At 37.0% G+C, this 15,090-nt stretch overlaps 1 long non-coding RNA gene across 1 annotated transcript in view; it reads right to left on the bottom strand.

Moving 5' to 3' along the window:
- Positions 1-15,090, bottom strand: part of LOC134508609 (uncharacterized) — a 43,606-nt gene that overhangs the window by 17,076 nt on the left and 11,440 nt on the right. Inside the window, exon 2 of the long non-coding RNA XR_010069104.1 lies at positions 1,168-1,258. This is a non-coding gene — a long non-coding RNA (uncharacterized LOC134508609). The remainder of the gene's footprint in view (positions 1-1,167; positions 1,259-15,090) is intronic.

The following is a 15,090-nucleotide window of genomic DNA, read 5'->3' as shown; positions in this document are numbered from 1 at the left end:
TCACACAGAACAGAATATTCTCCACTGCTTCTTAACATTTTCCATTACAGAAATAGCTCCTTGAAATGAGAAATGGTAAGCATTGGGGTAAAGCTGTTACAATAAATCCAGCTGATTATGCCTCAACTAGGCTATAAAGCCCATTTGCTAGAGCAAAGAGCTGAGACAGTCTTGCAAATATTTAAAGTAAAATTTCATTCCAGATATTTAGTTCTTTGGTACCAGTTCTTGGCTATTGTTGCAAAGCCAAGACTGCAGCTTTTTTAATTGACTTACAAACTTATTGTTCCCCATTTTGTGAAATGGTAAGAGTTCAGCCCACATCAAGCCAGTAAGTGGTCTTTAACAGTAGAATAAAGCAAAAATAATCCCGAAGAATGTGATCTGCTTTTGGGGTTTTCTAGCGTTTTAGTTTCTTCTTATTGCAAGTATGAGCAAAGCACCATTTAAGTCCTTTGCAAAAGAACTTGCAGTCTTTCATGTTGGCAGCTGATGTTGGAGGGGAGCAGATGAAGAACAATATTTCTCCCCAGACACACACATGCACACATGCACAAATACACATAAATTATTTTCCTTCTTGATTCTCATTGGTTCTTCTTCATTTCTTTGTTGTTATATAATGATTTCTTATCATTGTAGTGTTGTCAGAAAATTATATTTTCAAACTTACTTTTTCCCCCCAGTATGGGCAGGTTTATGTTGACTATGTGTTTGGTTCATTCTTTAGTATTTTCAAGGGGAGATAAAGGAGTTATTTAAATTCATTTATCGTCCTTCAAATGTCTAGCAACAGCTTGGACCCCAGTCCAGATATTCATAAATAAATTTAAAAAAAAAAAAAAAGAAAACAAGGGTATCTGGAGATTGGATTGTAAACTGGTGCACAGCATAGCAGACCATCCACTGTGTCCTTACCCTAGTAATGCGTTTTTAATTTGGCCAGTTGCTTTGATGAAAGTTTTGATGGAATAAGGGATGACCTCAGCCCTCTTTGTGCTGTCAAACAGGAACAAAGCTTGAGAATTGACTATTTTTTCCAAACACGGTTCTACATCCAAGTTTTTCTGAATTTACCTTCCCCTCCCAGAACTTTATTCTTCTCCTCACTGAATCCTTGCTACCCATATTTTTAAGACAAACCTCACATAAAAATGATGTACTTACCAGTCTGTTGACTCGTCCGTGTTCTTTTATAGGTCAGCGATCTTTGCAGAGTTGAGCCTGGTGAATTAGGAGACTGCCATTTACAGGACTGCTGGAAAAAGGTTTGTGCCAATTCAGATGTGTAGGATGGCTTAAAATTTTCAGTCACCCAGGTGTAACAGCTCACAGTCCTCACCTTCCAACCGGCTTTTTTCTCCTCTTCATCCTCCACTTACCCATCTTTTTTTTCTTTTTTTTTTTTGAAAGGGCACAGTTACTGTCTGTAAACTGATTTGGCAGAATATATCAATCCCTAACTTTTGCCTTTAGCTTTAAGAAAGCTTGCTTCACTCCATATCAATTTTCATGGCTTCTTCTGTAATTGTTTTCAACTACATTTGAAGTATATGAAAGGGAAGAGGACACGATAGCCCTCACTGAGATAAGAGAAAATTGGGGGATTTTCTATTCTTTCCCTTTGGAGCAGAAGCAATCTGGGCCAAAAAGCTGAAGGTTTCTTCATACCCATAGCTCATGGAGGGTTGCTCAAAGCAGATGATTACCACAGGGACATTTACAAAGGATCTGGATGCTGGGGAGTCTCAAGTTTGAAGCAGGTACAGCCAAACTCATACCAGGCAGTAAGACAGAAAAACTCAATTAAGCTTGCACATTCACCAGCAAATGGGAGTGAGGTCTTGCTTATCGACACCACAATTACGGCACGGGTCCTGTGCCAGCTATGCATAAAAAGACATATGTTACCAAACTACTGGTTTTTATAGCTCTTTTGTGTGCTACCCTCAGGACTATAAGTATCCCAGTTATGAAATTAAATGTAATACTGTATGTCCATAGTTGGTCATTTCTGAGGCTCTAAAGTCCAGGATAAACTTGTATCTTTGCCGTGTACTTTTACTGGACCAAAATGGATTCTTCCTTTCCTGGCTTGAACCCTCAGGGTCAGGGCATATCATAATCATCATATATCAACTTTTCTGGTGATGGACCTGTTCGTAAAACAAATCCAGATTAGACTTTAGGGAGCAGGAGCAGTAAGAGTAGCATGTCACTTATGTGTGTGAATGTGACATGAAATTACAAACTAATACACCTATAAACACAAAACATTGCAAGATGGAGAAGACAAGATACTGTAGTGGATTTCCACACTGAAGCTCTGACCTGTAACTAAGTACATTTATAAGATGAATATTTTGCATTATAACTGTGGAAAACAAACAGGATATGTCTAGGCTGGTCTTGGGATCTGGAGTATGAGGCATCTGATATGATATGAGTCCTTCTACAAAGTTCACCTTCCTGCGTGAGCAACCTTTCCACATGCAGTCACTGAACTACATGGGGACACTGCAAACGGCTTTAATCTACTTTAGGAACATCACAGCAATTTCAGGTTGTGCTGAAGCAATTTTATTTTATGCATCGTTTGCTATGGTTAACAGGCCCCACGCTCCACCCGCCTAACAATAAAAACAGGAAACTTTCCTTGCTGATCCAGAGCCGAGTTCCAGGTACTCTGCCAAGACGTTCACCCCCATCAAACAGAATGTTCTTTTGAGAATGATAAATGCTTCTTTTTTTTTTTTTTTTTTTTTTCTTTCCCATCAGCATGTCATACTTGGAAGAAAAAAAAAAAACAAACTACAAACACAGGTTGTTTTCCAGGAAAGTTACTGTTTCTACCTGTCAACCTTGAAGATGACTCTTTTAAGGTTATATTAGTCTCTTTTAAAGATCCTGTAACAGGACAAAAGCCAAGGAATAAAAACACTAAAGCCCAAGTCTCCCAGTACATGCTAATCACCTACAGGTCTAAAGATCTTATAAAAGTCTTATTCTTGCATGCTAAAGGAGGAAAAAACCTCAAATGTGAGACATATCTTTCATTATTGAAGGTACTATTTGATACTTATCTTTTCTTTTGTGATTTACCTACCATGTTTGTTGTTTTGCTGGCCCTTACCTCCTAAGTAATTTAAAATTGTTCAGTGCTATATAATAGTTTTGTTTGGTTTATTGTAAAATAGCATTTAATTAGAATTTAATTCTAAGCTGTAAATACGAGGTGATTTGAAATGAGATGCGGCCCTTGTAAATTTTTTTACATGGGCTTCAACTGAGGACCACGTAAGTTTTTTTAGCATTTATTTTGACCTGATAACTTCTGTCTTTTTTGACTGTGCTTCTAGGAAGATGAATTAATTGTCTCTGTCTCAAAAAAGCAAAACCCAAGAATGGGCCTGCATCATTGCTCTGGTATAGGGAATAACTGAAATAATATATGGGTGCACCCTCCTTTTTTTTGATATTTCTCTGACGTACAATAGAGAAACAGGTGTTCTGCTCAGTGTGGTGTGAGGAAAATTTCAGGCTTTTAAAGTTAAAGTGTTTTTATTTCCTCCTAAGAATAAATCCAGATTTATGCTTACCACAAGCCCAAGTTTCTGATGATAGCAAGTCAGCATCCTGCAATAATGTCATCGCAGCTAATGATTGCTTTGCGATCAGCCTTCAATATTTGTTCTATTGTTAAAATTTCCCTCTGGCTTCGCATTCGTCTGAGCTGGTTATTGAAAGAAAGTAAAATGCCAGGAGGGCAATTTCAGCAAAAAAAGTGCAGTTAGTACAGCTCATTGAGCAAAATATTTTTCTGCTGGCTATTCTAATTCCATCCAGGCAAAAAATCTACATCAAAATATGGATATTGCCATTATGAAATCTCATTCTCCTCTCCTTCTTATCCCCTCCCCCCAGATACTTATATGACAATAAGCAAAACATTTGTATGAGCTGGTAATGTCTTTTTTCCCTAGGTAATAAGAATTATTTGAAATAAGAGTATCCTGATTTTCATCTCTCACTACTTAATTAAAAACAACAAAAGCCTGGCTTCAGTTACTCATTTTCTTATATTTTGGCACCTTGTGGAGCTTGGGCTGCAGTGTTCTGTTTGACTTAAGTTACATAATTTTAAAAGATAGTGCTGAGCAAAACCCCACCATCTGTGAGACTAATATCCTATTTCTGTTCCCATATGACATAAATACAAAAAAGCCCAAACAAACAAAACCAAAATGAAACCAAACAAACAAACAAAAAAACAAACAAACAAACAAGAAACCCACCCAAACAAGAAAGAGGTAGCTAGTGAAGAAAACTGAAAAAAAATACTGAACTAGTCTGTAAGTGAATACCATATTATTTCATGTAGGTTAGCATGTTTCTTTTTCCTCCATAGTAACAAGCAAAATCAACCTCCATAATAAAAGATTATCATGCAGTTTTGGTTTTTGCAAGAATTTTCCTCATCCTGCTTTCCAGGACCAAATTTTCTGCAGAACAAGTGTTTCAGGTGGTTACTGAAGAACGCAGGAGATATCTAAAACATGGAATTTTTTCGTTTCCCACCATGGGGAAGGGCCAGTTAAGAAAATTTAATTCTGTTGTCAGCACTGGTAGTAGTCCTAATAACAGCGTTGCCTGCCCACACAGATACATACACACACACACACACATCGAGTCAACGAGGACTTAATGTATAAATTACTCTGCCATATGTGAATCTGGTTTTGGGCAGGGCATTGAGATTTTTTGGGAGTTTGTTTTTTTTGGTGGTGTTGAGTTTTTTTCTTCCTTAATAGAGTTATATTCGTTATCTTTTTGGCTTCTCTCTGCCTGTTTTTCTTGTGGGACTGGAAGTTAAATCAAATCAAGTTACAAACCACTGAGAATTCAGAGTTGAAAAATTACCCTAGGTCTTGCAACAGACCCAGGAAATATTCTCTCTTCTTCTCAGGGATGCAGCAGCTGTCCGCTCCTACTCGTCCACCCCTCTGGGGTAGGGCAATGAAGTGATGATCATTTTGTGATGGTCTCTGGAGGAGGTTCCTGCAAGCATAGCTCCTCAACGTCTGCAACACACAGAGTCCATGAAAACAGGAGGGATTAATTCTGTATTATTTATTATTATTGTTATTATTGTTGTTATTGATGTTATTATTATTATTACATTAGTTTGTGCTGTTGCTCTGTTGGAAGCACTAGAAATGGAAACCTCCCGCTCGCAAGGGGCTCTGGCTCTTCTTTCCACTCACGCAGTAATTTTCCTCTGCTTTCCCATACAGCAGGAACTTGGCCCCAGCCAGACCAGAGTCCTGCCTTTGGGACAAGAAAATTCAATTTTGCATGCACTGTTGAAAATCTGCAAGTTCACTCTGGATGAGTACATTTGGGAATCAGACGCAGTTATTATTTTGGCAAGGGCACATAGCAGAAACCCTGTCAGGGATTCCAGTGATACAAATCTCAGCAGGGCTTTTCCACCATCGACATCAAATTAACTCATCACCATCCTTACAAATGAACACCAAAAGAAAATGAGACATGTAGCAGTGTTTCATTCAGTTTGAAGATTTTAAAGACTATATTTCAATGATTACTAATACAGAATGAAAGAACAAAGTCAGATTGCTTGAAACTTTTATGTTCAGAAAATCAAACTTCAGTTAATAGGAATGTAAATCAGATACTAGTTCACTCTCTGTATACACTTTGAGTCATTATGCTGTGCATGTTACAAGGAATAATATCAGTGTCATCAGAACAATACTGTGCTCTAGACAAGCACAAAAGAGATATGAAACTGTATGGCATAAAGTCTAGTCTTAATTATTATAAAATGTGGTTACACTTTCAGTCAACCACATCTGCAGTCACAGCAGTACCTTATTTGTTGTTATTTCATATTCATATTGGGTATTGAGCCGCTGAGCTATAAGAACTAGGAACTCTCTGAATTCACAATTTTTAAAATGCTGATTGTTTTGAGGGTTTTGTGCAATATTTTTATACATACATACAAATTCATACAGTGATAAAATATGTAAGCATACGGAATCTAAATGATGGTACTTTATGAAGCATCTTTTGGAAACAAGTGATCAGTCAGAGCACTGAATGGAAAAGCGGGGTGACAAACCAAATAACAACTTTGGAGGGTAACTCTGCAGCAGAATATTCCAAATTGAATGTCACCATTTAAGCTTCAACTTTAATCTGGTAGAGTACATCAGCTATTCAGTCAGAATTTAGTGTGTATCCTATGTCAGATAGAGATGTGGACAGTAATGGAACTGACATCCCCATTTCATTATTTATTTTAAGCGATCAAATCTGTTTCACTTTTTATTATAGAAGGACTGGTGGAATGCAGTAGACATTGTTTTTACAAAACTGTTTTGGGGACCCCATGTCAATTTATGACTCGCACTCAATTTGTGTCAGAGAAGTCTAGTAGCATGAACACTGAAATTACATCTTACAAAAAGTGTGTTTCAGATGCAGTCTAATGTATCCTTAATATTATACACTTATTTACTCTTCACTGTATGAATGTCTCTGAGGCTTTGGAATCTGAAAACTAAGTGCAAGGTCACAGAAGTATTCAAGATAAAAACTGAAATATCTAGGACAAACCAGAACTTCAGAGAAGCAGCGGATCACGGTAGGTAAAATGACAAAGAGACCGTCTCTTAAAACTCATTGACTATCAGACGTGCTCAACAGGTGAAACCAGCGGGCCGTTGCAGAGAGCTGTCCTGCTTCCTGAGCATTTAAATGCCTAAGTCCATGCAGTTGCACTACCCCTGGGGTGGAGATTGTGTTCATCAAGGACAACCCTGACCCTGAGCCCTCTGCAGGACTACATATATATACGTCTGCATTTGTCTATATTAACAAATATGAAAGCAAGGCAGGATTTTTGTTTAATCTTTTGCCATTCACTTCACTACCAGAGGAAATGCCGACAAACTCAATGCCTTAGGAGGAATGTGAGGTCTCTCTCTCTAGATACCTCACAGCAAATGACTTCTGAGTCCTTAGAGAAAAGCATGGTGCTGGCTGTTTGACAAACTTGAATTGTAAATAATGCACCACTAAAGCTGGTTATTCTACAAGGTAAGTTTGTCTTGCAATACACTCCATATTAATTTATGTTTAAAGGCATAAGAGCTACAAAACACGGTTGTTCAGTCCTTCTTTCACCATTTCAATTGAGCGAAGTGCTACATAAAGTCTAATTTAAGAAAAAGCACTTCCATCATAGGAAAGAAAATGTCTAGTTTTCATTCAATTCAGTCTGAGATAAATCATTAATTCCAGTGAAACAGATAGGTGTACACTTCTGCAAGAACTGTGTCCAGGAGAAACATCAATGGAAGCTTTTATTTTTTTCCTCTACCGCATTGTTCTCACTATGCGAGAAACAGTTTCTAGGATGTTTTATTATATGTAAATTTCCATCCAGTGCAAGGCTCATCAGTTCATAAACAATGCAGTAGCAGGTAGTCTGGTTACAATAAAAGGATATTGCCAAAATTGCAATGCATTATTCTTCTACCTCAATTTTACAGTAGAAAAGACTGGTTAATGATGTAAAATATAAGTATTGTAATTCAATATTAGTACAGCTATTCTTGCAATCATTGCTAATAAATTCATTGCAAAACAGTTCACATTTTTCTCCTCTGCAAAAGTATAGCTTGTATGTGCTAAATGACTAAAATAAAGTAATACTAATTTTAACTGGAAACTGTAAGTAATACTCATATTTTATGCCAATATGTCCATAAACAGCTTAATTACCAGTATAAGTTGAAACGATAATTTTGTGCTACTGTCACAAAGATCATAAAACACTTTAAGAATTAATAATTCAAACGTAATAATTCAAGTTGCAGTTGTAGAAGCTCTGGTCCCCTTTCTGGATTATACATGTGATTTCAGTGGGGTCTGTGCACAGAGGTAGTGTTTTTATCTAGACTTAATTCTGTTTGTAAGTGGAAAATTTTGTTTCTAGCATGGCAAGATACAACTGGTGACTACACAGTGACATACATACTTAACTTATTCCCATTCTAAATCAAAAGTCTCAGCTGGACAGGGTTCTGGGCCATCTTGTTTAGACTGTGTTTTTGCCAAAAAAGGTTGGACCAGATGATCCTTGAGGTCCCTCCCTACCTGCTGTTCTATGATTCTGTGAAAAAATGTAATAATTTTCTAAAATAAATTAAATGGTAAAAAATAATTCTCAGAACTATGCTGATTTTTGAAGGAAATGCAGAGATTGACTAGTGTTCAGAAGAACAGCAGAAGGAAGCAGATGTATAAAAGGTAGACCACAGTGCTGAGGTTTAGTATTTTCACAATTTTGATATAGATTATATAAGCACTTGGGATACTGTGCCTTGTACAAAGCTGTCTTACCTATGATTGTGCATCATAAATAGAAATAACAAAATCAGCTCCCCCCTGCCAAGAGTGTGGTGAATAAGGCCTGGAATTGGAAGCCTGTTTCGCTACACATTTGTATCCTTTCTCCCCTACACATATTTTCCATTTATGCCACAATAATCTCACCTCTCTATCTAAAAAATTTACGAAATTCCTGGTCTGCAAGGGACAGCTAGTGTCCCAGCCTGTTTGCAGCTGCAGGTGTGGTGGCCACCACGCCTATGCACACAGGTTGGCCAGTTGCCTCTTGTCAATGGGAAGCAGAGTCTCCTTCCCCCTATTCCTCGTAGGAAACAGCAAATTTATTTTCTCTCTTTCGTCTTCTCTGAGAACTTTTAGGAACACCATTGTCTATGAGACTGCCCCCATCTGTGATATCACTGGATGGGAAACAGGGGAATTGAAAGCATGCTCACACACAGCCCAATACAACAAATTCCTGTTCCACAAGAACCCTCTTCCTTAGAAAACCCATCATGATTTTCCCTTTTCACCACAAATCTTGTTGGATTGGTGAGCAAAACCCAGTAGCCCTAATGAAAACTGTGGGTCTGTATCTGAAGAGTAACGGACTTTTCACTCAGAATGAAGGTTGAAGAATTTAATACTTAAATATGTACTATAGCCCATAGATTTGTCTTCAGCTTCTGCACTGCAAATTGAACTACAGACTAGAGTGACAAAGACGAGATAATTATCTCCACTAACTTTTAGCAGAGATAGCTATCAGTGTCAGTCTTGCTCTCCTTCTCTGTGCTTCAGTAATTCCTAATGAAGGTCTATGAGAAAAAAATAAAAGGGAACTTTTTACACGTTAAGTACTTTTCATAGTCAAAGCTTCACAAAGCCCTTTAAAAGGTAACAAATGCAACACTGACAGCATGGTTTCTCTAAAAGCATCCCAGGTACCATTATATCCAAAACAGTCAGCTTTGGGCTGAGAGGATGTTTCCCAGTGGCAACAGAATGCAGACTTTTTGGCCCACCTGGATTGCATCCTGCTTCACCTGCCCACCAGTCCCTTCGGGTGTCGAGAAAGCAACAGCAAAGACCTTGCAAGAGCAACCAAGTCACCTCTTAGAAACGAGTTAAGTGTTCATTTTGTATTTTCATTCCCGAGCATTCACAGGTGACAGGTTTATACCTGAATATAAGAATTTCCCTGAACTTTTAACAGTTTGTTGTTGATTTGCTGAAAAAAACCCACCCACCTTTATAACAAACGTACGGGGATGTGCGTTGTAAGGTTTCTACCATTTTTTGTAATAGTTCTGGAAATATTACATTTTATAGATTATAAGGGAAGTAATTCTAAAGGTTATTATTCTGAAGGATATTGAGTTAGGATAAGGCATTCTCCTCAACTTATGCTGTTCGGATCATAATAATACATTTCATTCTCCGAACTTCATGCTCAGAAGCCAGCGATGATGTTGAAAAAGCAATCTTGCCTCTAGTCTTGTTCTGAATTCAGACCTAATAGTATTCTCACACCACTGCAGATGTCCCAAAGTTTAAAGAAAAGGCTCAAGTGTCATTCTATTAAGGACAGTGTACTTCTTCCTAGTAGCCATAAGGGCCCTCAGAGTTAGTGTAAATGAAAATCAGACATCAAATATAACTTCTCCTTCCCATTCTTTTCCTTGACTCTAAGTGTCTTAAACAAGACTTTGAGTTAGCACAAGAATATGAAGATCCATCTCCTGAATTGCTTTTAATTCTGTGAAGGCACGTTTTGACTTACGGCTGCATACCAGTAGAATGAAGGACAAACATTTAAAAACAATAGCATGACAACACCAGTAAATTGCACAAGGTTTATAATCTGAAATCTTGTGATGCTGTTAACACGTACTTCTATTTTGAAGAAGTTCTCCTTCGATTTGGTCATCAAGTTATAGCAGCAAATTGACTTTGATAATTACACATAACAAGGCTACATAATGTAACGCAGGTAATGAGATTTTAATTCACCTATCCATCTTGTGAATGAGTACAAGAAGTAACAGTCAGCCGCCACACTACTTTACACAGTTCTAGTGCTAGTTATATTCTGCATGTGTGTTAGCTCACCTGCAGTGCCATTATTTATGCAATCCCATTAGGAAAACAGTTTTTGCTCTTGTTCCAGAGACCTATTACAAAATTCATTCAGACAAAGATGAGTTATATCTTTTTAATAGTTTGCCTGTCTAAAGAACAACACAAGGAGTCACAGTCATCTTGTCATGCCCTTCTCTAGTGCTGTGAGTGGGGAGGGAGGGAAGAGGGGGATTGCACAAGAAAGTGTGGTTTTCATTACTGGTACATACTGTACTATCAAATAAGAAGCCACTTCCCCAAACCGTGACTGTGTAGAAGAAGCTAAAGAAATTGCAACGTGTTAATTTTTATCCTCTGCATGGTCTCTTTTCTACATTAGTGACATAAAATCACAGGCTGTAGAAAAAGGGTAGGTTTGTAGCTACAAGTCATATGGAAATTTTAAAGGTGTAACAGGATCCAGACCATCTAATCTAAGCATCTAACGTCCATTTACTTTTATGTATGGAATGAAGCAGCCTGTGTGAAATAAGTGTTCCTGTAATAGGGAGAGAAGGAGCCTTTAAAGGTCTCCGCAGAGAGGAAAACTGTCCAACCTGGAGAGTATTGCAGTTCAGAGACTTTCCCTGCCATGAATGCTTTCACGACTAGTTGGACTCCTCAGGCGTTTCATTTGTAAGTGCTATTTAGTTAAGGGTCAGAAGATTTACATATAGGATATTTGCGTAAGTTAAGCAGAACATGTCCTATCCACAGTGTCCTGAACTGTGTATGATCATGTTGTTTAAGAGGTCGTACACTTAACATAGAAACCACAATGACTGGCAACTATCTATTTTTTAAAAGCTAACTCCCCAGGCCTGTGCTTATGCAAGAAGTGTGGCGCTGCATAAAGCTCCAAAGTGTCCATCATTTTTTTTCAATCCAAAATAAAAATGTTAGATGAGGAATCTGGATCTGTATATGTTTCCTGGATCTCAAAAAAAATACTATGCTAAAATATATAACACTTTATGATGTAAGATACGTCCCAAAACAATATATTTTCAAACAAATAAAAGGAAATCATGTTCCTAGAAGTTGTAACAAAATCTTTTGACATTTTCAGTATGTCCTGTTTTGATTTGGTTTTATAAATTAAAATTTCTCAAACAAGTTCCCGAAGAAAATTTTGGTTTTGATGAAAGCATACTTTCCAACTGAAAATTTCAAAGTCATATACTTTGTGATAGTTTTCGATACAGGTATAAATAAGCTGTCATTGGTGATATTTAGTTTGATTGCATCTCCTAAATAAGTTTATACAATGCACAGGATTGTTCCAGGATCCAGGACTTGACAGTAGCTTTTTTTCCAAACTTCAGAATTTTGGCGTTGGGGTTGGGGTAGGTAGGGGGGGTGTTTTAATAAAATAATTAACTTTTGTTATGTTACTAGGTACAAAGCTGATTTTTTAGGTAATTCAATAGTTCTCTTTTAGACCTTTTTTTTTTTTCCTAGTGGTTTATAAACTTTAGCATTTTAACAATTTGAGCTGGAAATTTACCTAAATTTATACCTGTCATGGGAATGTCATATGCCTCGTTTTTTCAGCTACAGAAGATCTAGGAGACTCACGCTTGCTTTGAGCTAGGGTTTAAATCCCTGGGATTCAGAGTGTTATGTCTGATTAGAAAGAGTTTTTTGTTTCAAAGATTTGTCTTTTGCTGAGTCTCTCACTATTCAAATGTATTTTGTCAGTTCAGTAACACCTTGGGAAAATAAAATAAATAAATAAATAAATAAATAAATAAAAATACCTCGTACAAGCTTAGCACAGATTCACCAGTATTTAACAACTAATTTTTTTAAGTCTTTCTTAACTGAGCATGCTTTATTCTCTCACAATTATTACCATACATCTGTTACTACTAATGAAAGGCTGAATACACTGACTCCTCTGAAAATGGCTTCCTGCAATGAAAATAGATGTGACAAAACAGATCATATAAGAGAGCCACAGGATACATTCCAAGAAATCTAGAAAGGTTTAACCACAAGCCGGGAAGAGACTGAGACCTATGGTGGAATAAAACTGGAGCTGGGGATGGAACGGTGGGCAAAAAGAAGGGATTAGAGGTGGCGAAGGGAAAAATCAGACAAATCAAAAAATCTGCCAGCCCTTTTATATAGGCCATTGTCTTTTTTCTTAGATTCCTTTTCCTTCCTGCACTTCCTTTCTCCTATTCCCTGGGGTAAAGAAAGGAACTTGCCTGGTGGTTGTCAAATTGCCTCAGCTGGGAAGTAGTGCTACCCATTTCACACTTGCTTTGAAGAAAACCTCCTGTGCAACCATATAATTGTGATTCCAGAATGTGAAAATCGTTCTGCATAATTAAATATCCTAATTAAAAAGATGTTAATGGAACACCTCATGGTGTTGGCTACAAAGCCCTCCATGCGCTGCAGTCTCTGAGGTTTTGAGCCACAGGCAGAACAACAAAGGTGGAAGCCCAGAGAAGCAACTTCCCAACCTGCAGGTGAAGGGTTGGGAAACTTGTCCACAGGCTTATCTGAAGCTCTTGCCTGAAGCTCCCTGAAAAACAACTGTCAGCCTCTGGGAAATGGGCCTTTTTTTGGCCTACTTGTTGAATATTTTGGATAACAAAATTGTTCAGTGTCATCTTCCTAATTATTTTCATGTTAAAAAGTATCTATCTCCTTTAAAAAAATTGAATTTAACATACAGATTAGCCAGAAGAACTGAACAAAGCTTAATTTCATTATCAAACTTATACATTACTATAAAATCCTGCTTTATTTTCAGTATTCTTCAAAAAAAAAATACATTCTTTAAAAAAAAAATCTTGGGGTTTTTATTTACTACATCACTACAGGAGTAGTAAAAACATAGAAAATCCTCAAAAAATATGTCTGTAATCCCATAAACTAGAGAGCACACTATTTTGCAAAAATAGCATTGTTTACAGTTGGTGTTTGCTATCTGTGCTTCTGCTTGTCTTCAACTCCTGACTCTTCTGGTGGTCAGCACTGCCTAATGAACTTAAAGAGCTGTCAGTATTTGCTTGAACTGTGAATCGAGATGCATGTTTTCCACAGGTTTGACAAGGTAAATATCATTTAATGGGCCAGTGGGCATGTAAATTGGGACGTATCATTAAACTCTCATTTATTTCCAGAGAAGTTTTTAAAGAGATGAAGAAAAGAACATAATAAAAGCATTCTGGAAATCAAAGTGGCAATACCCATTTTTCAGAGCTGTAGATTAAGAAATATAAGACATAAGTTAGTTCTTTTCTGCGCTGTTCCAAAGGCTTCAAATCAGAAAATCTGAAACCTTCAGAGTTAAAAGTACAACAGACATATTTCACAACATGTAAGTGGTATTAGGTTTTCATTACTAACTCGATTTTTTTACCAGTTTCATTCTTCTGTTTTTCTGACATTACTTCTAAAATGTTAACAAAAAGGGCTTTACTAAACCTCTCAATATAAAAAAACTCTTCAGGGCTAGAGATACTCTGGTTACTGAAAATCAGCCCAAGAACAAATACCTAGGTAAACATTAATGACATCCTAGGGTGATTCTATCCCTGATTCCATCCTCTGTAAATAAGTTAAACTGTGAGCTTCAATTTCCCTTCGTTAATACATATCTTGTTGAGGAAAAATCTAAAATAACTCGTTCAATATGGAAAATTCAGAAGAAATCTTTTTGGAGGAATGAAGAACCACCCGAGAGACAAGAAAAGAATAGCTCAGAGTTCAGAGATTCTTGAAAAAGTTGAGACTTCAATAACACAGGTCTGTGGGTCAATGCTATGTAAAAGGGGAGACAGATAGGAATCATATACATTAGATGGAATAAAATATTACAATCCTTGAAAAGTAAAAGTTGCTTTCCTGGTATATGATTTGAGTTTCTTTCTCATATTTTTATGGAGATTAGTGGAAGGACAACATACAACTCTAAGGAAGAATGACAGAATAAAGAGCCCAGATATTTAGATTACCAACCACTACTTTACTAAATGTTATTTATCGGCTCATATTGTAACAAAAACTGTAATATCTTGACCAAAAGCACTAAAACTTTGAGGTAGAATCAAAATAATTCCATGTAAACTCTGCTGTTTTACCCTAACAGACAGTCCATGTTTTCTCCCTAATTTTACACTATTTTATATAATGAAATTCTCTCACATAAACAATCGGTTCCCCTCCCTTCATTAATTACTTTCCACAAACCCACATGTTCTTTCCTTGTATTCTTAGTTAACTTTTGTCAAGAGTTCAGATTTTGAATTTTTAGATCTAACTTGATTGTTATCTTTCTTTTACTGAAAAAGAGAAGAAGGGGTCAGGAACTTAGGCAGAAAGAAGTAGACAGGGAAGACCGAAAAAAAGAATTCTGACTCACTTTGCCTGTAATAGCTGGATAAACATCACACAACATTCCTGAGCTTTATCCCCCCAAGAAAAGCATTGCTGAATTGACAAGCCTTAGAAGAAAGTCTGCGTTCTTTCATGGCTCCTGCTTGCTAATCCTTCCCTCCATTTCCTAAAATTGCGTATGAACTTTGT

This window comes from Chroicocephalus ridibundus, chromosome Z (genome assembly GCF_963924245.1).
Source record: "Chroicocephalus ridibundus chromosome Z, bChrRid1.1, whole genome shotgun sequence".
NCBI lineage: Eukaryota > Metazoa > Chordata > Aves > Charadriiformes > Laridae > Chroicocephalus > Chroicocephalus ridibundus.
Note: the sequence above shows the minus strand (reverse complement) of the source record. Positions and strands in the feature narration are given on the sequence as shown.